The sequence below is a fragment of the Columba livia genome, chromosome 5, assembly GCF_036013475.1.
Source record: "Columba livia isolate bColLiv1 breed racing homer chromosome 5, bColLiv1.pat.W.v2, whole genome shotgun sequence".
NCBI lineage: Eukaryota > Metazoa > Chordata > Aves > Columbiformes > Columbidae > Columba > Columba livia.
Window position 1 is genome coordinate 42053437 of NC_088606.1, and position 22680 is coordinate 42076116.

A 22680-nucleotide genomic window follows, 5' to 3' on the forward strand; every position below is an offset into this window, starting at 1 on the left:
CGAGTAGTGACCCCCACATGGTACCAAGGGCTGGTTTTATGTGTCTGTGACACTGATTGGAGGGCTTGGGAAAGCTTGCATTTGTCTAAGGTGTTTGGGATCGAGAGGACATTCCTTATCAGACTCTGCTGGGATGATGATTTTAATGTGCTGCACATACAACCTTGCAGTAGCAGCTGCTGCAATGTCCCGTAATTCTGCTCCTGAGGTGGAGGACCTAGTCCCGTGTTTTGGAGAAACCTTTTGTGAAGTCTGCAAATGGATCAGAGATATCTTGACTCAGAGAAAGTGGCAGTTAAGCTGAGAGAAGAACAGTGTTTCTAAAACCTGCTTACGTGTCAGAATTCACTGTCCGTTCTGACCTAAACTGGGATGCTGAATTGGGATGCTACCCTTGTACAAAGCCTTAGTTGATACAAAAATCCACCCTTATCTGGCTAACTGTAGCAGTTTCAATGGCTATAAATTACAGCTTGCACCTTGTACAGTAATTTGAAAATCCAAATGTCTGAGTATTCTTTTGAAACTTTGCAGCTATCCTTTGGTCCCTGTGGCAGTTCCCCTTAATCCTATCAAATACACTTGGAAGAATCCTTGTAGTCAGAGATAATGGTCTTATGATGTGGCTGAATTTCCTTGCTGTAAGTGTGAATAGATAATAATAGCAATAGATTACTCCTCTCCATTGATGTTCACACAACTGGTTAAAAAAAAAAAAAAAAAAAGAAGGAAATTTTAAAACCCTGTAATTAGAAAGAACTAAAGATAAGATACTCCTGAGTCCTTGCACTCAGGACCTTTTGGTAATGCGGGTGATTTGAGAGAGCTTTTCACCTCTCCATGGTGAGAAAGGCTGTGATTAAATCCCAACTTTTCTCTCAGCAATTTGGATCCATATGGGCCTAGTCTCATTTTCTCAACTATCTGCCAAGAATAAGATGTGATCTTTGGCAAGAGTTCGTGTTCCTGTGTATTGAGAGCAGGAGAAATACACCACAGAACCATTCTGTATCAAACCTGACGGGCAAAGTGTCCTGAATATTAGGTCAGCAATTTTCCATCAAATTGCTCTCAGTTATTGTTGATACAGAATGAAGGTCATTAATTAAGCAGAAAGGATTTGGACAGTTCAGGGTCAAGACTTGAGCAGCATTTATTCAGTAAGAGCCTGCTATCAACATCCTTGTTAGGTATTGCAGTTGGAAATTCTTTTAAAATTAATGTGTTAATGTACCACTCTACTTAGGAAAATGACTGAGTGGCAGTGTGACACTGTACATTTTGTATTTATTTTCACTCACTGACTTCCAAACTGAAATCTTTTCACTTTCCAACTCCAGCAGTGATTTTTCTTTCTGCCAGAGGCACAGACTTCACCTGGGATCTGGATAAATCAGTCTATGGCATCTTTATCACTAATGACGATGTATGGAGCAGACTTAAGGCAGGACTCAAAGCACAGAGGTGCAGAGCATCCTCGTTGGTGCCACCACTCCTGGATCCAATCTCTTCCTCCTCTGTTAGCTCCACAAGACCAAGAAGTAGCAATTCATGCACACTGGTTACATCAGAAGTTTAAAAAGTGAGGAGGGCAGGGAGAAGCAGTGGTGGTTAAGAAGGTCAGTGCTTCACAGTGCTGCCTTTTCTTGCTAATTCCTCTCAGTTTTGTCTATGCAAAGCCCCCAGGGGTGAGGTTGTGCACCAGGATAGCATCGCTCTCATGTGGGAGAAAGCCTTGAGATATGTGTATTAGGATAGAGAGTTTGGAGGAACTTACTGGGGGTAAGCCAGCAGTCTTCCATCAGTGAGATAAAGGTGTTAATGAACCAGCACCTTTGTTTGGTCAGGCTTATTGCAAGCCATGATTAGAAACATTTTTTCAAGGTCTTTTGTATTTCTTGGCTGTGATGCTGTGGGGCTTGACTCAGCAGCAGTCAGTGGCGTTCCCTGCCCTGTGTTTTACTCCTATTCATTTCTGCCGTTAAGATTGAAATGTCATATTAGATTAAGAGATCTACAGTTGTCAACAGTGTGAAAGGCTTCTCTTTCACTTTAGCAGGAGTGGGGACTGAGGTGCTGTGTTGCTGAGGGCATCTGATGGAATCTTGCTAATAAGATCTGATTTCATGAGGTTTGCATCGTATTAAGGCAAGTAGGAATCAGGCCTGCGAGCATGATAGAAAAGTGCAAACACAATAGAAAGGCTTTTATGAATATTAATAGGCCATGAAACAATACAAAGCAAAAACGGTGATGAGGTGTGGGGGTAAGCAACACTATCTGGTGTAGCACAATGGCCTCCTTTTCACTTCGCTTCCCCTGCCATCTGCCTGTGGCCTGTCACTGGCAAACCCTGACAGATTCAGGGATAGGGCTGGGGAATCTGACAGCTTCCCTGAACCAGGCCCAGCTCTGCAGCTGCCTGCCTCTGTGTAGGTACAAGAGCAACTGAAGTAGCTGATCCCTATGCACCACTCATCAATCTTCTCTAGCAGCCCTTCCCGGGTGCAAGTCAAGATCAGCTCTCCAACTAGCCAAAGAGTTGTTATTAAAAGTAGCTTTGTTTATCCTTAATAATCCCCAAAAGTAGCTTTGTTTATCCTTAATAATCCCCTTCATGGGTGAGATATCATCCATGCCAATGATTAATAATCTATGCCTCCTCTAACCTTAGTATAAAACATCAGCTGGTAAAGCTCCTGTATTTCCCTGCGGTTCTGAGACTGGCTCACAGCCACAGCTCTGAGTCCCTCCTCATGGATTAGCTGCTTCTGCTGTAGCTCAGGAAACTGCTGGTTGTGTTTGCACGACCTGTCCTGCGGTGCACTAGCTTTCGTGCTTTCCTGCAGTACTTTCACAGAGGAGTCAATTCATGCCTGCCTGTTATGCACTGTAGTTTGCTTTTCCTACCTGCCTACCAAAGAATTGCCCTCCTCTGTGCATCTTTAGCTTTTGAAATGATAGGCAAACATGAGCCATGGCAGCATCCCACAGCAGACCTGCCCTTTGCGCCTTTTTTACAGACTGAGAAACAGAGGTAGAAGAAATTACCAACAAGACGGAATTAAATCTTCTGCTTCTACAAGTGCACTCGCATGAGTGGCCCCTCGGCATCCCCTTCCCAGCCACTGCTGCCAGGGCAAGCGCTCCTGGTTCCTCAGGCAGCACCTGAGTGTTGCCAGACCTCTGGGCTACGGGAAGTCACGGCATGTACTGGCCTTACAATTTGTTTGTGTTTCATTTCTGAAAATGCCGATCTCTCTGCTGAAGTGCTTGAGAGCCCCCCAAGACATTGATTACCTTTCTTTACACACATTTCTTTATCAATTGAATTATTTAGTAGGAGGTATGTTTGTGTTTTGTTGATATAATTTGAGGTGTAATCTTACTCCTTTTCCCTTAGCACTTGTTTAAAGAAAACAACATTTTCTTCTCTGTTGCTCTGGTTTGTTTTCCTTTCATTCATCCCTGAACTTCTCAGCATTTTATTGCTTGTTTTATGGAAGGCAACTGAGTCGTGGAGGTTAAGTGATTTGCTGCCATTCATAGAAGGGAGCAGCAGCTGATGAAAAGGAACATTTAGGTATCACGCCTGCTATTCTGGTGCTGGCCACACTGCAACGGTATCAATAACATGTGGGCCAGTAATGCTGTCCTTCCACTTGTTAGCAAACTGCCTGTGGCAGGGCTTTTTTTTAAGCAGACCCTACCTAAAGCGATGTTCTCAATTTATTGGTAATGGTTTCCTGTCTTGAATTAATTTTCTTGCTTCACTGCTTGCTTCCATCATCTTTGCTGTTACTTTTAGTTGCTTTCTGCCTCGGTTTCCCATGTGTTGACTGGCGCTAGCCACATCAGCCCATTTCACAGCAAAGGGGGGATACATCCGAGCCTTAAATGTTGTAATACCACGAGAACTGTAGAAGCAGGTAAACCCAGGTAGCCCTCTTCAGGAATACGGCTTTGTATTACTAGCCTAGAGAAAAGCTGCCTAGAAAAATGGCGCCCAGGCAGGTTTGACTGAAGCACCTAAAGCCTGTTAAAGAAGTGAGTAACGGTAACTTAATTAAACTGCCCTCCTCTTTGTCTCTCTGCTCTTTGGTAGAGAAGTGAGAAGCCAAGTCCAACTGCTGCGCTGTTGTCTCTGGCCCCTGGTTGGTGTGAGGGGTGTTTTATGCTTGGCCTCTTCAGGGAAAGGCTGCTTGTTTGCATTGTATTTGTGGCATAATTACTAATGGTACAGATCATTTTTATTAGCCAAGCTGTCTGCATTAAAATGATCTATTTTTTTGTATTATTAAGAACATCCAAGGGAGTCTCTGCAGCGGCAGGAGAAAGATGATAATTTTTCGTTTAGCTTAAGAGCAGATGGTTACAGAAACATTCTGTGTAAATAAATTAGGAGAAGCCACCCTCGCTAATAGTTAAGTAAACAGGTTTGGAAACAGCCTGCTCAGGACCAGGCTTTTCTGTTCTCTTCCTTTCCACAAGAGCTTCGTTCTGCTCTTCAGTTTCTAGCCCCATATGGAAAGAGTGTTAATTAAACCAATTTGCTTTTGGCCCAAAGTAATCAGAAACAACTTGAGTCCTGCTAAAGCAAGACTCTTACAGGCAGCTTCTATGAGCTCTAGAGGATACTTATCTCGCCTAAGCATCTGGGCTGTAATCAATGTTATTGATAAGCATTTCCAAATGCCTTTTGTCATGGTAGCAAGGCAGTGAGCGATCTGAGAGAGGTATCACTAACATTGTATTTTATAGCTGCATTCTGCGGTCTCTCATGAGTGCTGTAGTCACAATGCCGTGCTGCCCTCGAGAATTCCAACTCAACAGAACAAGTAAATTAGAAGTGGAGAAATTAGAGGTAATTAGGGGAGGAAAGTCAGGTTCTGTAGCACAAGGGCTGCAAATGTCTCAGCTGGAGAAGAAAGTAGTGCTTCTCTTCCTACCATCCAAAAGCGAGCAAGAGACGTCAGAAAGAGGAAATTGTGAAAAGCCTTGTCCTCAATGGTTTCACAACATGAGAAGCTGCAAGAGCTGTGAGGACAGAGAAAGTTATGATGGTTCTCTTTCAAACAGCTCTCTCCTGCCCACCCAAGTTAGAACAGGAAGGCGGGCTCATTCACGGGAAGCAATCGCCTCTTTCACCCTCGCAGTCAGACCGATGCAAAAACATCACCTGGGCGATGGGCTCCTTCTCCAGGTCCCCGATGGCACAGCCACGATTCAGCATGCTGGCAAGAGGGTTTGGAGTCTCTGGCAGTAGCAGAACGTGGCTTGTGCCTGTATTGGGAGGAGACCACATGCAGACAAATTGGTTTTCTCGGTGGAGGCTGGAGCTGGAGGAGAACCGCTCCTCTTCCTAGTCCGGAACAGATACTTACCTGGGATGACTTGAGCAGTTTCTAGATTCTGGAATAGATTTTTTGTTGGGTGTGGAGGTACAAAAAGGCATGATAGGAAGCAGTTAGCATATTAGCCATACTTGGATATGGTACAGCAAAAACGTATGACCAGTGACCAAGATGATAGAAGTCTAAAAATTTTTAACAGTACCAAAAAAAAGACACTACACCTAGGACTGATTACAAGAATGAATGGTGTAAGCTGAGAGCTCATTAGGGAGATGCGGAAAGAGAAGGCTTACAGTATGTTAGTTAATGAAATAAATTACTGTACCCTATTAATGTACTGAAAACCAAATTCAATCCTAGGTCGTATAAGACAAGCTGTCCTTTGAGGGAGAAGACAGTGTACATGACTTTGAAATTCTCTGCACGCTACCAAACACCTATGTGTAAAAAACCCAACATCACCTGGTATTTAGGTAGAAAGAAAGGCTTCTGGGGTGGTGGGGGGAATGGAAAATCCATTGTATACGTGAGGACTAGGAGTGTATGGTTTGTTTAATTCAGCAAAAGAGAGGCTGAGAGGAGATATGAATGCTCTCTATAAATATAGCAGAGGAGTAAACACCAGGGAGAGAGAAGAGCAATTTAAACTGAAAGACAACGTTGGCACAAGAGGCAATGGGTATAAATGGCCCATGAATAAATTTAGGCTGCAAATTAAGTTTCTAAGCAAAAGACCAGTAAGATTTTAGGAATCCGAGTACTAGGGCAAGTAACCTAACTGTTTTAAAGATGGGATTTGGTTACTTATACGAGGATGAAATAATGTGCTTAGCCATGGTAAGCAGTTGCAGCTCCGCTACCTTACCTGACAGTGGAGGCCTGAATGATTATCCTGTGGTTTTATATTCCTATATGGGGGAAGATCAGCATGAAAAAGCAGTCTCCACATTTGATATCTTCATAGTCAGAGACATCATATGTGTAGACTGTGTGCTTCACAATAAGTTCTGCTACTTAATTCTTCATAATTAAAAAGACTTCCTAAGTAAGCGGTCAGCTTTTCAGACTTAGGACTATAAAGTGAAACTTGTTTTTACTTAATCGACTATGATAGCGTCCTGATTTATGAGAGCAGGCTATTTTCTCAAGGCCCAGGACTGCTTGAAAGTTTGGAAATGCTCAGATGCAGGTGTTAACAGCTCTAACGTCAAGACTGAAATTATCATGTGTACACAGTGAAAGTTTTCCAGCCAACCTTAACTGCTGCTGATGTTTCACCACCCAAAGCCGGTGACAAGCCTGTTCTCAAGCAACATCTATCTTCACTGCATCAGTGACTCTGGAAATTGAGAAGTGATCTCTGTGTGGTCTACCTTTCTCTTGTTTGATAGACTGATTTTTTTTCTCCCTTACTGTAGCATTTAAACCGAAGTCTGTGTGTCTCAAAGCAGCAAGCTACTTTAAAAGAAGGAGTTTGCAGTGAAGAAAATTCTATGGTTCACTACAAGTAACCACACTATGAACTCCATTGACCAGAATAAAATATGTAAGGTTTTGATATATGCCATACACCTCAGTGCATGACAGAAGTATGGATAGAGGTGATGTTTATGCCAACACAAGATCTTTGTCTACACAAACAACATTCATATATTATATTAGAGAGTCAAGCTTTTAGCAGCTGCATACAGGTAATGCCCTACATTTCTTCTGTAAACCTCCTTGTTAACAAGTCCTAATCTGAGTGTTGTAGGCTAGGAATGAAGGTAGGAGGTCGTAAGGAGGCAGAGTAGAGTAAAATTTTGAAGCCATGTAGGGCAGTTGGGGGTTAAGTGACTGAGCAGTGAATTTGCAGCCTTTTGGTGGCTGGAATAGCAAAACTGAAGGATTTGTGCTGTGATTAACAAGATAGTTAGAGTTGTATTGCAAGTATAAGCTTCACTGAACTTTGCAAGTGCTCATTTCTTACCTTGACCTCAGAGACTCACCGTGATCCTTAATGCTGTGCAGAGCAGCCCCAGGGTGTCTATTTCAAGATGTCCTGTGCACTTGGCCAGTGCCTCTATCCTGCCCTGCGTTAAGCTCTCCTTTGGCAATGGTGCAATTTCATGGCTCCTGGGTGTTTTTTTTTTTTCCAGGTTGCTGTCAGTCAGCTTAAAAAATTCTCACTGAAGTCATTAATGCAGTGAAGATGTGTGAGCCGTGGGGGCCAGGGTCAGGAAGCCATGAGCCTCCGTGGCAGCAGGGGACAGAGGAGAGGGGATGGGTGGCATGACAATGGGGCTGTCTGGATGCCGATCCCCCATGCTGACCCGACGCTAGTCCCATATCTCTGTCCTCCCCATTCCCTCTGCTCCTTTCACAGTGGAAATCAGTCCCACCAAGCAAGTCTAACTTGCAATGAAGTCTGCATAGTTAAGCTGCTGACTCCAGAGAAAAACTGAAATCCTCATCAATCATTTTGCCTATATGATATCTCTCAGCAGGCAAATTTTCTGCTGGCAGCATCCACTGTCACTCTTGAACTTTTTTTTCAAAGCCCCTATTTGTTAGCTCCAGCCTATACACTAAATTTGAGAAAATTCGGTGTCTTGGGTCAGACGTCTGTGCTCTTCTGAGTTTCCAAACTAAATGAATTACTTCACAAGTAGCAAACCAATCAACCATGATCCTTGAGCTGCAAAGGTGAGGGGCAGGAGCTATTGGACTGTGCCAGCTAAGCAGGCTCAGCCGTGAACTGGGAGATCTCCCAGAAAATTAAATAGGTGGTACAACACAGCTAATATAGCCTAAATCAACATTAAATCAACACTGATTCTGCTTTTGCACATCCTGCTTTGTAATTACACATGAACTTAAGATGCTTAACCTGAAAGTTTGCAAGCTGTGTTGAAATGTTGAAGTAGTGGACACCTTCTGAAGTTTGTCAGGATATGTGACGTTTCATCCGGGTGGCTACTGCTGTCCTGATCTCTCAGAGAGAACTGAGTATCTTGAAAACTTACAGTGTGTTCTGAGATCAGGTTCAGTCTCTCTAGCCAGATTTTAGTATTCATTACCCAACGACTGCTTTTCCATTTCCCACTGTTTATGGATGGAAAGTTTGGTGTTCCAGAATCCGTCATCTCAATGAAAGTTAATTCCCAGACAAGCTTCATTTTCTATGGAGACCCTGGGTAGGTTATGGGACAGAGGAGGCAGGTAAAGGTAGAAGCAAGGGGACTCCCACACTGCCTTTGTCTGTGGAGCAGTTCGGTTGCTTTCCTGGCACTCAAGACCAGCTGGAGTGAATACCTAGAAGTGCTCTTCCGTACCTGCCAGCTCTGTCTCCAGGCACTGGCTCCTGGGAAGCTCTGGTATGCAGAATCCAGCCGTCATCAGGGCTTTCCATAAGGACAAATTTGCAAGCAGACCATTTTTGGCTCTTGCTACAGCAGTGTCTGAAAAGAGTCCTTCTTTCTGTCTTTCCTCCACCTCCCTTCCAGAGACATGACCAATGTTTTCCACCAACGGAGAAGTTTACAGCTCCCCACACTTCGCAGTCCCTGCCAGAAATTTTGTTTTAGTTGCCACAGCAACAACTTTACAAATTTTAAAGCCCCTGCCGCTGGCCGTGCCTCTGCCCTGTTTGTTCTTCCCGTGTGTTTCCCCAGCACTGCACGAGGCTGCAGCAGCAGTGACTGAGAGCTCTAATAACCCCAGTAATGGATCCAATTATGGCTGTTAGCGCTTCTGTTGAGAATACGTGAATAAGTAAATCCATGCAAAAGGATGAAAGAGCGTGTTTCTAAAGCTGCCTGAGCAGCCTCTGGGAGTGGTGGCCACGTTGCTCTTGCCAAGCCCTGATCGAGAATGGCAGCTGAGGACTCAGCAGCTGCTCAGCTCCCCTCTGGGCCACGCGGGCACACGGGCTCCCTGTAAGTTGTGTGGTCACTAACTGGTGTTGGGACCTGTGGCCATTGACTTACAGTCATGGCATCACACAACAACCATTGGTTAGTGCTTATTGCAGTTGCACTTCAGGTGCCTCCGTGGGACAGCTGGGTGCTGGGGTGTCTTCTAGCAGAGCCTCTCTGTTGATGGCAGCCACAGACACAGTAAATAGTGCTCCACTTTCATTAGAAAGTGTCAGCATGTTTGTGTGGTTATGGGCTTTGTGGTTGGGAATGGACTGGGCAGGACACAAAAAGCACTAGTGAACTTTTGCAGGACGTATTCCACTCTTTGAGTGCTGTTTCATCAGCACAGGATGATCCTTGCGTCCTCTTCATGCCACCAGAAAAACTTTTGCTTCCTCGGACTATCAATGGGTCTTCCTTCACCATCTTCAGATAGCACAGAGGCATCTATCCTCACCTGGTTCTCACCCAAGGTGACACACTCTTGCAGTCTTACATCATCCAGCAGTTGATCAAATGGGCAAAGGTGCCCAATTATTTCCTTCCTTGTCTGACTCTTCCTAGCTGATGCTTGGAGTGGTAGGAGAACAGATGTCTTTTGGACAGCATATAGCAGGTGTTGATGAAGGGGTACTGAACAACAGCTGTCCCAGTGCTGACTCCTCAGATGTCAGAATGGAGCTGGAGGGGCAGGTGTCTCAGCAGGAGAGGCTGGCTGCAGAAGGCCTGTAAGCAAGCAGTGCCTTGTTTCATCCCCTGTTCCCTGCGTATCTGGTGGCAGGAGAAGGCAGTCACACTCCAAGATTCGGGCAGTGAGCTCATTGCACCCAAAGTCATTTGTAGATGCCAGCTCCTAATGTTGTGCTAGGAATCCTTACGCCTGTTTTGGCTACTCTACCCCTTCCCGTGTCACTGCCCGTTTGTCCCAGAGCCCCACAGTTGCACAGCTGCACTTCCTCTGTTTGTTTTTCTGATGCTCTCAGAGTGACTCTGTGTGGATTGGGACAGTCTGGCTGCCCAAGACCAAGGGGGTAGTTCCCCAAAATCAGACTTCCGTGCTTTATGGAGTAGGGGTTGGTGAATCTCTTGAGAAAATTATGTCCTGTAAGATACCAAATGGCCCTTGTGAGCCTGCGAGTGTGAGGCTGATGGTCTCCCATTAGCATTCAGAAGACAAGAAAGAGCTGGGAAAGGGAAGCGGTATTAGCTTTTTCTGAATTGAAGCTACTATTTTCTGATGAGTTATTGGAGGGCTGCTTTACAAATGAGCCTGTGAGGAGTAGGCTGGGAAAGGCTGACAATACGTCTGTTACTGGACGTAGATGTCCCCTTGAAACCTGAGATACATTTCTATACACTGCATGTTGGGTCTGTGTAGCCATTCTTTCTGAAGTGAAGTCTCATTTTCCTGCCCCACAGGGGTTTGCAATATTAGCTTGCTCTTGTTAACTGCTGGAAATCTGAAATAACTAGGGTAGGAATTCCAGTTTAGAAGAGGTCTCTGAAAGCAGTTTCTGGAGAGTGAGCCCATTTTACATATAGATCTTGCCCAGGCGATCCAGGTCCCAAGAAAAATTTAAAGTACTCTGCAAAATAAGATGTTCTTTGTCATCTCCCAGACATCAGGGAGGCTAAGAAGAAGAGTCAAAGGAGGGCTGGTCTGCTCCCTGCTCAGATGATACCTCCAGGAAAAAGGAGTGATTCTTTTCCCCCTTGCATAGCTGTGTCACAAGAGAGCTCATCTCCGTTATGCATCATTAATCTGAGTTTCTAATAGCAGTAAGAGACTCTGAACTTGGTCGACAGAGAAGTTAACAACCAGTTTCCTGAAGTTCTAACAGTTGATCACTTAGCCTTGGTTATTAACTGCAGGCAAGGACCAGTTTCTGGGAGATAATTGGGGTCATAAACAATACATGTGTAATGGAGACTGTGGCTTAGGAGAGGGACTAAACACATTTAGCTGCAAGAAACTTACAGCCTTTGGATGGCATCCAGGTGCTGCCATCAGCCAGCTTGAGTTCAGCCAGCCAGGTTGTTGCTGTAGGGGAAAAGCAGCCTTCAGTGCTCAGCAGACAGCATCTATCTGTGCTCAGGATGGCCCCTAGCTGGAAAGATGCTTGAATGCGGCCACAGGAGTCTTGCAAAACTTGTGAAGCAGAAATCTAGAAGGTGTGGATGAGGGGCCACATGTCTTTTAGTCCATTTCAGAAACAGGACTCAGCATTTAGGAGTGGCAAGATCTGCAGCCTGGGCTGGGGTTGGTGGTGGCAGCTGGATTCCCAAGCTGAAGGTGTCTGAAGGTTGAAGGGGTCCCTTTAGGTTGTTCTGGCTGAATGGTGAACAGGACTGTGAACATCCTGCTGCCAGAGCTTTTGCTTGAGCAGATGTGTGCTCGTGCACAGCAGGTGTGAGATGTGTGTGCAGGCTCTCCCAGGCCATTTGGGTTCTGCTGTAGCGCTGTTGGAGAATTAAGATTTTCCTGCCTGGAATTCCCTAATACAGAGTTGGTTTGTTGCTAGGAAAAAAGTTCAGAAAAGCACCATTAAGAGCTAGGAGGGTATTTAAGTAGAAAGGATTTTTGTTTGTACTTTCTAAAATAAAACCCAGTTTCTGACTACTGAGGCCATTAAGAATCCCTGCTGTGGACACAATGTACACAAGGGTTCTCCAGGCCATGACAAGTTGTTTTCTTTCAGTGGAGGGCCTGTTGGGACTGGAAGATAGCTTGATGGGATTTCTGTTGTGTCATCAGCCTGTGATTAGATTCATGTCACTCCAGTGTTTCCCTCTATGCATCTGATTGGAAGCAAAGGAAGGAAAATAAAGGTGCAAATGAGTTTCTGTAATGATTACACTAGCCAAACTGGAGTGTGGCATGTTGGAATCTGGAGTTTTTAAAGGTTTTAGCCAGTCGAGAACAAGGGTAGTGTGTGCATGCATGTGGACCACAAGCTGAGCTGGGCACCTTGATATGAAAGCTGGGAAAGTACCTGACACACAGATCACACAGCTCTGTACCATGGTACTTGAAAGCATCCTTGGCTACTCCCTCATTTCTAAAGGAATTAATCATTCTGCCCTGTTGCTTCCCATGTGTACAGAACCGCAGAAGAAAATTTAAGAGGAATCCGCGTAGAAGGATAATGTTGCTCTTCAATTCCCGAAAGCAGAAGCTTGACAGCATTGCCAGGCTGGGCTGTGTTACAGAATCAAGACAGTAAATGTTGTCTTAACATGGAGACCTGAGAGGCTGCTGTAGGTGTGTAGCTGAATTTTTCCAGTGAGCCCTTTGCTCTGAGAGCAAAGTCTGGCTTTGCTTGGCTGCGATTCGAAACAGGTAGGTACCAGAGAAGGGTGGCAATCCTGGCGGGGCCTCAGGTTCTCCAGGCTTTCAGCCTTCCCCAGCATATTGCTGTCCCAGTCAGGCATATGGGAGGATATTCAGCAGTTGATAATATGAATGAGAGCAGAAGCATTAGCAATATTCCTGATACTGGTCTCACGTGAAATCCCTGCTGGGAACTGGGTTCACCAGGGTGAAGGGACACCTTTAAGATAAGGAAGGTCCTGCTGAAACTGGTGGGAGGTTGTTTGATGTCACAGAGATGCACTGCAGACTAGAAACTCCTCAGGAGAACTGGGAACAGAGCAGGGAGGAAATCAGGCTCCCTGTCCACACACGCTGCGATTCCGGTACTTTATGGTCAACCAGTCTTCTATAGGCAGTGACAGGGAATACCCTGAGCAAGAATCCAGACTGACTCATGAGAAAGCCAAGAGGTGACAGGGGCTCTTCCCTTTCAGGTAAAGCAAAGCCTGTTTATCACTGGTGGGTAGTGGGGGAAGCAAGCTTAGACCTCCTAGGAGGGGCTGTGAGTGTGGGGCTGAGCTGGTGGCAGTGCTGGAGAGGTGGGCAAGAGTAACTCTTGTTCTAGATATGCCTCTTATATGAAGCACTCATCTCAAAGGGAGGCCTAGATATCCCAGCATGTCTCAGAGCCAGACTAGACCCTGCCTCCATGGCATTCCTGCCATGACATCAAAGAAGAAATCCAATTTACCTGCAGCACCAGGCAGAGCCCTTCAGTACCCACCAGGAAGCCGAGTGCACGTGGGATCCCTGCTGCACTGTATTGAAATCTGCCCTGGAAAGAGCAAAAACATGAATATGGAAGGAAGTGAAGGGAACTGTCACACAGCTTCACGCTCCTAAGCAGCAGCTCTTTGTCTGTGCAGAACAGAGGAGGAGGTTTGATGTCTCCTTGGCCAGCGTTAGTGCTACCTCTAATTTATGCATTCAGGGCAGAGATTTCCAGGTGGCAGGCTCACCAGGAGCAGGACAGGTAGGACCAGCTGGCTCACTTTGAAGCGACAGAGGTGAGGGGACACACAAGAGGTTTGGATGTAGAGCTGGGTGATTTTTGCACTGGAATAGATCTAATGGTCTGAGGTGTGAATGGGTCCTGTCCTTCCCTGCTCAGCCTGGCTGTGGGAGAGGGATGCTCTGCTTGTTCATGTGTTTGCTCCCAGAGGCAGCATATCTGCCCACTCATCACTGCAGCACTCCCCTTGACAGCTAAGATGGGGAACGAGTTTTTGAGACTATGCCATCAAACACCTACCACCAGCAGAATAACAAAGGTCCCATCCTGCCCGTTGCTGGCGTGCTCAAGTGTGAGAAGACAGACGTATTTGTGCCTCACCAGTAAATCCCCAGCTCAGCTGCTTCTGTAGCACACAGCCTTTACGTTAACTGCCTCGCTATTCTTTGGATGGACAGAAGTACTCCTGGATAGCCTCTGATATGAATGGGTTGTTTCAGTCGAAAAATCTTCACTCAGACCTTAGGTCAGTTAAAATTTGTGGCTTTGGTTTTTGAGCTGCCATCCATTTTTAATTCAGTTCCTCCAGATGCCTGAGGTGGGGGGAAGGGGAGGTATGGGAAACACATAACCAGAATAAATGGGGAGCTTCTGGGTTTCTCACTGGTGCCAGCCATCCTACTGAAAGCATCAGCATCCATGGCTCAGCTGCTCCAGGAGTGGGAAGAAGAAATGCCTGAACCTGGGTCTTTCTGTCTTAGCAAGGCAGGATACGTTCCCAACTTTACTGAGAGTATTTTTGGACAAATTCTCAAGAAATCTCAGCTGTAAAATGCTTGAGTGACAAACATGCATCTCCATAAGATAGAGAGATTAAGCCTTTAATAATAAGGTGGCAGACTGCACAAAATATTCACGGCAGTTGATGAACAAGCAAAGCAGACTTTTGATGTCTGATCTTGGCAGCTTGTAGCACCTTCCTGCTGGTTAGACATGACTGTCTTTCACTCTCATGCCCCTTCCCAGACTGCTGCTGGGACCAAACTTCAGGCACTTTTTGATAAATTGTGAGTTAGCAATATTGTCATGGAAAGGACTCAAGCCTCACTGGACAGAGGAGGCTTAGCTGAGTGTGCCTTTGTTTAAAATACACAGGGTAGCACTAGAGCATGGAAGAAAAGTCATTTCTTACATAAGCTTGGATTATGTTGTTTACCCTCCATTGTTTGTAAGGGCCTCATAGAACCATGAAAATGACCTTTATTTCTCTATGGATTTTGTCCTTTTTCATTTTACAAATATTGATTTTTTCTTCTCCTGTGTCTTTATCAGAGCTGAATTAACAAGGCTGTTTAACAGGAACCTCTGATTCATTTGGGGTCTTTTTGTGCCAGGTACTATCACAAGCAGCTGAAAGCAGCTCAATAAAGAATGTGCAACCGCTGTTACAGAGTTGACAGAGTAGGTGATGTGCCCTGACAAGAGCTGAGCTTGCATGGGTCAAAGAGCAGGCTTAAAAAGATGGTCTCTTCAGCCTAGGCAGAAATGCTAGGAAGGTTGTTCGTAAGGAATATAATTTCATGTCTGAAAGCTCTCTTCCTCAGGCCATTAAAGCTTGAGGCCACTGCAAATCACTGAGTCAACTGGATTATTCCAGTTCTACCCACAGATCCCCAAGTGAGATCAAGAGCCCATATTCACAACAAGAGACAATTCCTGTCCTTGCGATCCAAAATCTCGGTGTCGCAGCGATGAGACTCCAGTAGGAAAAGAAGCCACTGGTGCAGCTTTATGTGCTCTTCCTTGCCAGGCTTTTAAGCAAGCCTCTTGACTGACTCAGGAGCTGTAGATGGAGCAGAGGGTGGTAATTGAAGACAGACAGGGACATAAAAGTTCGGACAAAGTGTGATGGACACTTTTGATGCTTTTAACACAATGGAGAAGGAAGGCATAGGCCAGCTGATAGCTGTCCATACTTGCCATAATGCATCACTGCAGTTTCTCACACAGGACCCAGAGGTTGGCGAGGGTGGGGAGGAAGCAGCTGTCATGTACAGTCCTCCGGGGTGAGTTGCAATCTGACGCCTTTGAGGATCATCTCTCCATGCTATGAGTGGCCTTGAGACATCCTGTAGGTTTTTAGTGACCTTTCTGACCAGCAGCAAAAGCCTAACCTCCTGCATATATTTGACATTGAGAAAAAGAGATGTTGCAATGGAGATAGAAATGTTATGTCCAGATTTCTTCCCAAGTAGACATTGTAGCTGTGCTCTAGGACTCGCCTGTGGGCTCATCTTTCTAACAACCTGCACATGGTGGTGGGAGGTAACATTTGGTTCAAATAACACTGAGAACAGAGCTGGGTGTCCAGGCTCCTACCTGATCTATGTCCTTTCTAATAGACAGTGCTGTCTGTCCTGCAACTTCCTTGCATTTTTCTAGAGCAGAAGGAGCATGACCTCCGGGCTGTGGGCCATCCTGGTCTTCCGCATCATTAAAGACCATGTCTGTGCCACTGGAATAGCTGACATCCTGTGAACCTAGGGAGGAAATAAGGAATTAAGAATCAAAAAGGCCCCAGGGAATCCTGGTTGAAGGGAGACTCTGGCTGTTCCTTACAGGCTGTTACAGCTATATGAAAGAGATATTAATATTTCTGGATCAAGAAAACAGTCGTCTTCTGCAGAAGGGCAAAGCAAAAGAACTGGTTTTTTTTCAAGAATAAGAAACCCATCTCAGGGCAGATCCTGGCTTTGTTACTGAAAGTAGTTGGAAGTGAGAGGTCAAGTTTATATTTCTTCTCCAATTAATGTCTCTTCTTGCAAAGGGAAGCAGTTCAACAAAAAAGACTGAAAATGGCATTCAGCTGCTGCTTGGGCTGTTCAGCGAGTGTGTGTGAGGCTGGGGGGTGTCCTTGGGCTGATTCACTGCTGGTCAAATGTTTTAACCACTGGGTTATTAGCTGCTCTGAGGCCGATCTCCCTGAGTTCTCTTTTCAGTGGAAGTTTCAACAAGACCACCATGTCTTTACGAGCAATTTCTGTTTTGGTGAGACAACGCTTCCCACCAAAAAGAGTCAGAAAACTCCCGGCCAACTCTAAGCCTTGTGCTTCCAGAGTCAGAGCTTCATTTGCTTCTCCCTGAAGGCTCAGCCAAGGAAAACAAGCCACTCCATATCGCCATTCATTTACCCTCCTGAACCTTCTCTCTCAGTGCTTCAGGGTTAGATTCTTCAGCAGTTAATACTGCTCCTGGGGCATGTGCAAGGAACAATTAAAGCTCATTGTGCCAGTGAAGAGCCCTGGGGTGAGCCGGGTGGTGGAGACAGTTGCCCCCATTTTGCTGCGTGCAGCAGCTTCCCGAACCATCCTTTTGCAGGGAGAAGCAAGTGTGTCTAGCTGATTGCAGAGCTGAAGTTTGAAACTCAAGGGCTAAACTCAATGTGGCATTTCTAGGCTTTTTGCTGGTGGCAACCGTCTTGCTTTGTAGCATTCAGCGCCTGGGTGGAGCAGGGCTGGGGAGACCACAGCTGCCGAGCCTGCGAAGCCGTTTCCAACCAGCTGCAGCGTGGGACTGATGGTGGGAGCAAAGCACAAGTGTTTAAAGATCAAACACTTTGTCATGCTCCCTTTAATGCTTCATCTGTGACACTGCAGGATCTACGTCTTTGATCCTAAAATGACAGGAGGTGAATGGTAGTTCCTTCATCTCAGACATAAATGCTCAGTATAGCTGTGCCTCATGAGGGTCAGCTAAGCATTCTCCAGCTGCAGTCAGGAGGCTTGGAAGAAGGCAGTGTTGGCCATTACCTGGAGAAGGGTCCTGCGAGGTGCCGTACAGCGGCATTTCGTTTGTGCCCTGCACTCAGACTGGTCTCTGCCTGCTTCAGCTGCTTGTACTGGAAGAGGAATGTATCACCCAAATGGGAAGTCGCAGCTACAAGATAAACTTGTGTAGCTCCACACAGCAAGCTGGCGTTGTGTGGAGGGGGCAAGCTTTCCAAAGAATTGGAAGTTGTCATTGGTGTCTCTCTTGAGAATGTCAACAGGAATCTATCAGCACCAGTCATGACAGAAACACGATCTCCCCATTTAAAGCACCTCACTAACTGTACCTAATTAACCTTCGTGGCAGCAGAGCAATACAAGGAAATAGGGATCATTAACTTCAGCTTCGCTTTACAGGAGGGGAAGAGAAGCAGCAGTGCTAGCCCCGTGCATTTCAAATTGAGGTAGGCTCAGAAAAATCACAAGGTTAAAAATAACAATAATCCATTTGGGGTTCTCAGAGCCTTACGAGTGCACTTGAATCAAACTTTCAGGTTTTTCTCCAAGAAATATCAGGACTGGAAACTTCCCCCCCATACATGCTTTTTTGTGACTCAACAACCAGGGCTTTTAGAAAATCACACATTCTCAGTCTCAGTGGTTCAGAGGCAACAAAAGTCAGAGCGATTTGCTCAGTGTTGCTTAAAAATCAGCTGGGCAAAGCTGGGACTAGACTGTGTGGGTAGCTGAGCCTCCACCCCTTGTTCCTTCCTCCAGACCAGACATTGTCTAGGTAGGGGAACCTGCCTAAATCCACCAGTGGTTACTTAATAGCTGCCAGAGACATAATTCAGGCTTGAAGTAACGACGTCATCCCTTCCTCTCCTCTGCTGAGGGACAGACTGATGACATTGGCTGTTTACGTTTTGGACTCTGAGCCAGCCCAGCTCCTTCGCCTGGGGCCCAGCAGGGATGAAAGTGTCTTGAAGATGCAAAACCGTACATGCCGCTCGCTGACATGGCTTTCCTGGCTTGAAGTTGTTCTTGTAAGTTAGGAGGAAAGAACAACTTGTATTAATCCTTTTAAAAGAGTTCTCCTTGCCTGTCTTATCACGGGTCGAGGGGAAGAATAACACCTGTGCCATTTGTGGTGGGCACCAGCACAAGGCTATCATTTCGTCTCACCAATAAATGTGATGCAAAGCCCCGAGGAGTCACTGTGGCAGTTCTGAAAGTTGTATCTGTCATTACCGACAAACTGATCTCACTTCTGCCCTGAGCCATAGATGCCATCAGGATCAGAGGAGAAAACCCAGATTTGTTTGGAGCCCCAGCAGGCAGGAGCCCGGCTCTGGAGAGAAGACAGCAGGGACATGGGAGAGCTGTGGCCTAGGAGAAGAACCTGTTGTGTGGGGAGTCAACCCCAGCCCAAAGAGCTGGTGTTCATACAGGAGTGTGTTTTATTCACCTCCTTTTCTCTTGTTCTTCTGTTCTAAGCTGACATGGAGTGAACCGAAGCTGAAGGGACCCTTGAAAAGGCCAGGTCAGTGATGGAAGGATAAAGGGCTTGGCAGATGGTGAAAAGCTCTCATGAGCAGCATGGGCTGTGGCTGGCCCCAGGGAACAGAATTGTTCCCTTGCTCAGGCTGTGTGTCTGTCTCTCTGATTATTTTGTGTATTTCATCTCTGCTGTCTGTCTCACCCTTAATCTGGGCTCCTCTGTGCCAACAAAATGCTTAGCTCACTCCATTGTCTGAGAGACTAATTTGTACTGTAAATCTGATCCTTATTTTACATGACAGCTTACTGTGTGGTTTATTGCAGTCCCGTAGACAAACTAACCAGGGATGGCTAGAAAGCTTTTGACACATCATCTGGAATATAGAACAAATATGACCCATTTTGGTTTGCTGCCGGGTTAGGCTGTGGCCCGTTGTGACTGGGGTCACAAGGGATTTATCTTTTCTCATCTATTCAAACCTGAGCTTGTTTGGGTTTGGTGTTTGGTTTGAGTTTTGTTTTGTGGGGGGTTTTTTATGGTACAACTTCTATTCTGCACTGGAAGGCTTCTGGAACAGCCTTCCACCTCCTAGGGCCAGGTGCTCCATCCCTCCTCCCTGCTACTTCAGAGTTTTAAGGACCACGAGAGATGCTGCAGGCCAGGTGCAGGCAGCATATGAGCACTGGTGCTTCAGCGTGCTGCAGCTTTGTTGTCTCTGCCTATCTTAATCAGAAGGAACCTTTGTCCTTGTCTTTCTTCATTAGTATTTCCTGACACTTTCTCTGACGTGTTTTAGCTCTTTGCTGGCAGAGTAACATCCCCCCTCAATCTTGTCTGCAGTTGCCTCCTTCTCTCTGGTCCCAGGCTACACACCTGCAGGCATTCACATATTATCTAAGGTATTTTCACACTACTGTTGTTCAGATAGCTGGGCAGCTGAATCCTCCTACAGAGGGGTTCCAGGTAGCCTCAGATGCAAGTTTACCTGGGAAGAGCCACAAAGATTATTGCTGCTTTGGTACGGCTCTTGATTCTGCAGCTGGGCACACCAGCAGGTATTTCATGCCCAGAGCTTCTGCATTGCAGTCCTCTGGGATGCAAAGGATCCTGCTTCCCCAGACAGGGGAGTGGGAACACCAAGACCTGCTGTCCTCAGAGGATGGTGGTCGTTTGGAGGACCAGTCTGATTTTTACTGAGTAGGGTCCTGGCTCTACAGTTTCATGGATTTCTGGACCCCTCTGTTCTTCCCACCCTTGGTCTGAGCACAATACACAAAAATGGCTGTACTGAATAAGCAGTGTGCAGCAGTTGTGGGGCTGGAAACTGAACTGGAAATGGAGCCACAGGGTCTCAGTAGTGTTGAGGGAGAGGAGCAAAAAGGCACTTAGAGAAATTGTTGAGGAATAGGCAAGTAATATGTTGTATACTGGGTAGAATTGTAGCTGCTTAGGCTACTCCTGAAACTATGTACTGGCCCCATTTTGCTGCCTAGATTATCAGACAGATGTGTAATCTAAGACTTATTCCAGGCCATCAGAGCTGGTGAACACCAGACTCCTCACAGGCACTGTCCTGAGACCTGCCCAAGGGAGAGCTCTGTACAGTCAGGGAGAAGCTCAAGGGAAAACATACAGCTCCAAGAAGACTCCAAGGTCTACCAGATTTTAGAAGAATCCAGGACAAAAATATCTACGAAAGGATCATCACCCAGCCTAATTCAGGCTCACGCCTAGTCTAGTTTAGGCTACTGCACACAGCCTCCTCTGAAGAAGCCACGTTCTCTTCCCTGGCTAGAAATGCAGTCAGAGGAATCAGATCACCTTACTTAAACTAATATGTGAAGTGCCTGAAAGCTGGGAACTTGAATCTGAAGACATCTTAATTTGTTTCCTAAGAGCCCTGGGAAATCCCCCTTCCCCACAAACAACGTGGTGCCATCTGAGAGTCCCCAGTGTGACTGACTGGCCTCCCGTCTGCCCTGGCCCTTGCAGCACAGGCAGCAGCTCTGATCCATCTGCAAGGTCAGATTGTCCCTCCAGCTGTGTGCATCCAGCACCCCAGGGCAGCTGGTGCTTCCAAGGATAAAATCTGTGCCCTGCTGCTGCTGTTTTCTGTCAGATTTCTGGTTGGTTTGTTTAAAAAAAAAAAAAAAAGAAAAGAAAAAAGCTTGTTTTCAAGCAGCACTTAGAGACCCTACTGTGTTGCATGACACGTGGACAATGGGATGATAGACTCTACTCCAGAGGATTCACAGGATAGCTTGGCAGAAGTACTCTGAATAGTAAATGTGGTAAAGACACTGTGTGAGACAAGTTAGTAACAGTAAGGGGAATATGTTTGCTTAGACTGACGAGGTCTGACATCTCCATCAGCCAGGGTGTGCAGTGTGCGAAGGCCCCACAACGTGATGAGTGGTGGGGCCAGCCTCCCAGCACTCCCAAGGTCTTTGCTGTCTGGCAAAGGAAATCCATGGCCTGCATCAGTGTCGGCTCTCATCTGCATGGAAGTGACAGCGGGTGGAGACCTCAAAGAGGGATTTCCAGGTGGAGTTTTCCGCTTCCTGGAATATTATTAACAATCAAGAAAACAAGCTGCTGCTGGGCTGGATAAGCAAGGGGGGCTTTCTTCTCAGGGGGTTTTAGAGAAAGGGTGTGGGGGAAGCTGACAGTGTAGCAGAGTGTAGGGGGAAGGGCTAGGATATCAAAAGAGAGTGTTCAGCCAGCAGCCCTCGGCTACCTGCCATTAGTTGCATTAAGCTTGACCCCCTGCCTGGGTTAGTTCTGCGTGCATTTGTGCAGCCCAGTCTGGGTGGGCGGCTGAACCGGGGTGCCGCCCCCAGGCTGCCTCCCTCTTTGGTCCCAGGGACATGTGCAAGGCCTGTCCCAGTGCCTGTCCCCGGGGGACGGGTGTGCACGGGGCTGTGTGGTGCAGATGCGGGAGCCTCTGCAGTGCTCTGCCCCGAGACACTGGCCACTGCTGTCACAGCCTCTGTCCTGGGCTCTCTGCAGAGGCAGGACTGCACCGTGTTTTTACGCAGGCTTTCAGAAAGCCACTTCCATCCCTGTCATTTCCCCTCTTCTCAGGAAAAGGGGTGCACATTTCGCAGGGGGCTAAAGCCCTCCTATTGCATCAGTGCTGTGCAGCTTGTCTTCTGAGTAGGTAGTGGGTCAGAAGGCCTGCTGCTGCTCCAGGGATACTGTATTCCCAGCTGGCGCTTGCTTTCTTTCCTGCCAGGATTGCTTTATTGTATTTTTGCAGTTATTAGTAACTCATCTCTTGTACGGAACTGGCAGTGAATCAGAAGTCGGAGTATCCAAAATATCTCGCCCCACAAAAAGAGCAGCTCCTCCTTCGCTGCCTGCGTGCAGCATTGTTAGCTGACACAAAGGAAGGGGATTGTGTGGAGGATGGCGTGAGGGCTGTCAGGTTTGAATCCCATGAGCAGCAGTTCAGAGTCAGCCCTTTCCCAAGAAGTGGTGAGCTGTGAACATTATGTCTGCAGCGTTGTGGGCAGGTGTGATGGCAGCTTGGGTGGGTATATCGTGCTGGCTTTGATCCAGTTGGCACAGGTAAAGCAGCAGTGACATAATGTAGCAACTTAAGCACTGTCTTAACACTATTAAATACATAGCTGAGATCTCTGGAGGGCTTGTACAACCTGAGGTGACGTTTGTGTCACTGTATCTTTCCTGCAGTTTGCTATCTGTGCTAGCTCAATTACAGTTCTCACAGATAGGTCTGTGCTGTGCCTCAGTCCCTCATCTGACATTAGAGCAGACCTGCCTCCAAACAGATGCTTCGGAGGACCTGGGGGCCACACAAACATCAGCTGT

General features: G+C 46.5%; 1 protein-coding gene across 3 annotated transcripts in view; it reads left to right on the top strand.

The window, feature by feature from the left end:
* Positions 1-22680, top strand: part of LOC102096178 (transmembrane protein 263-like) — a 205112-nt gene that overhangs the window by 177218 nt on the left and 5214 nt on the right. The window lies entirely within an intron of this gene.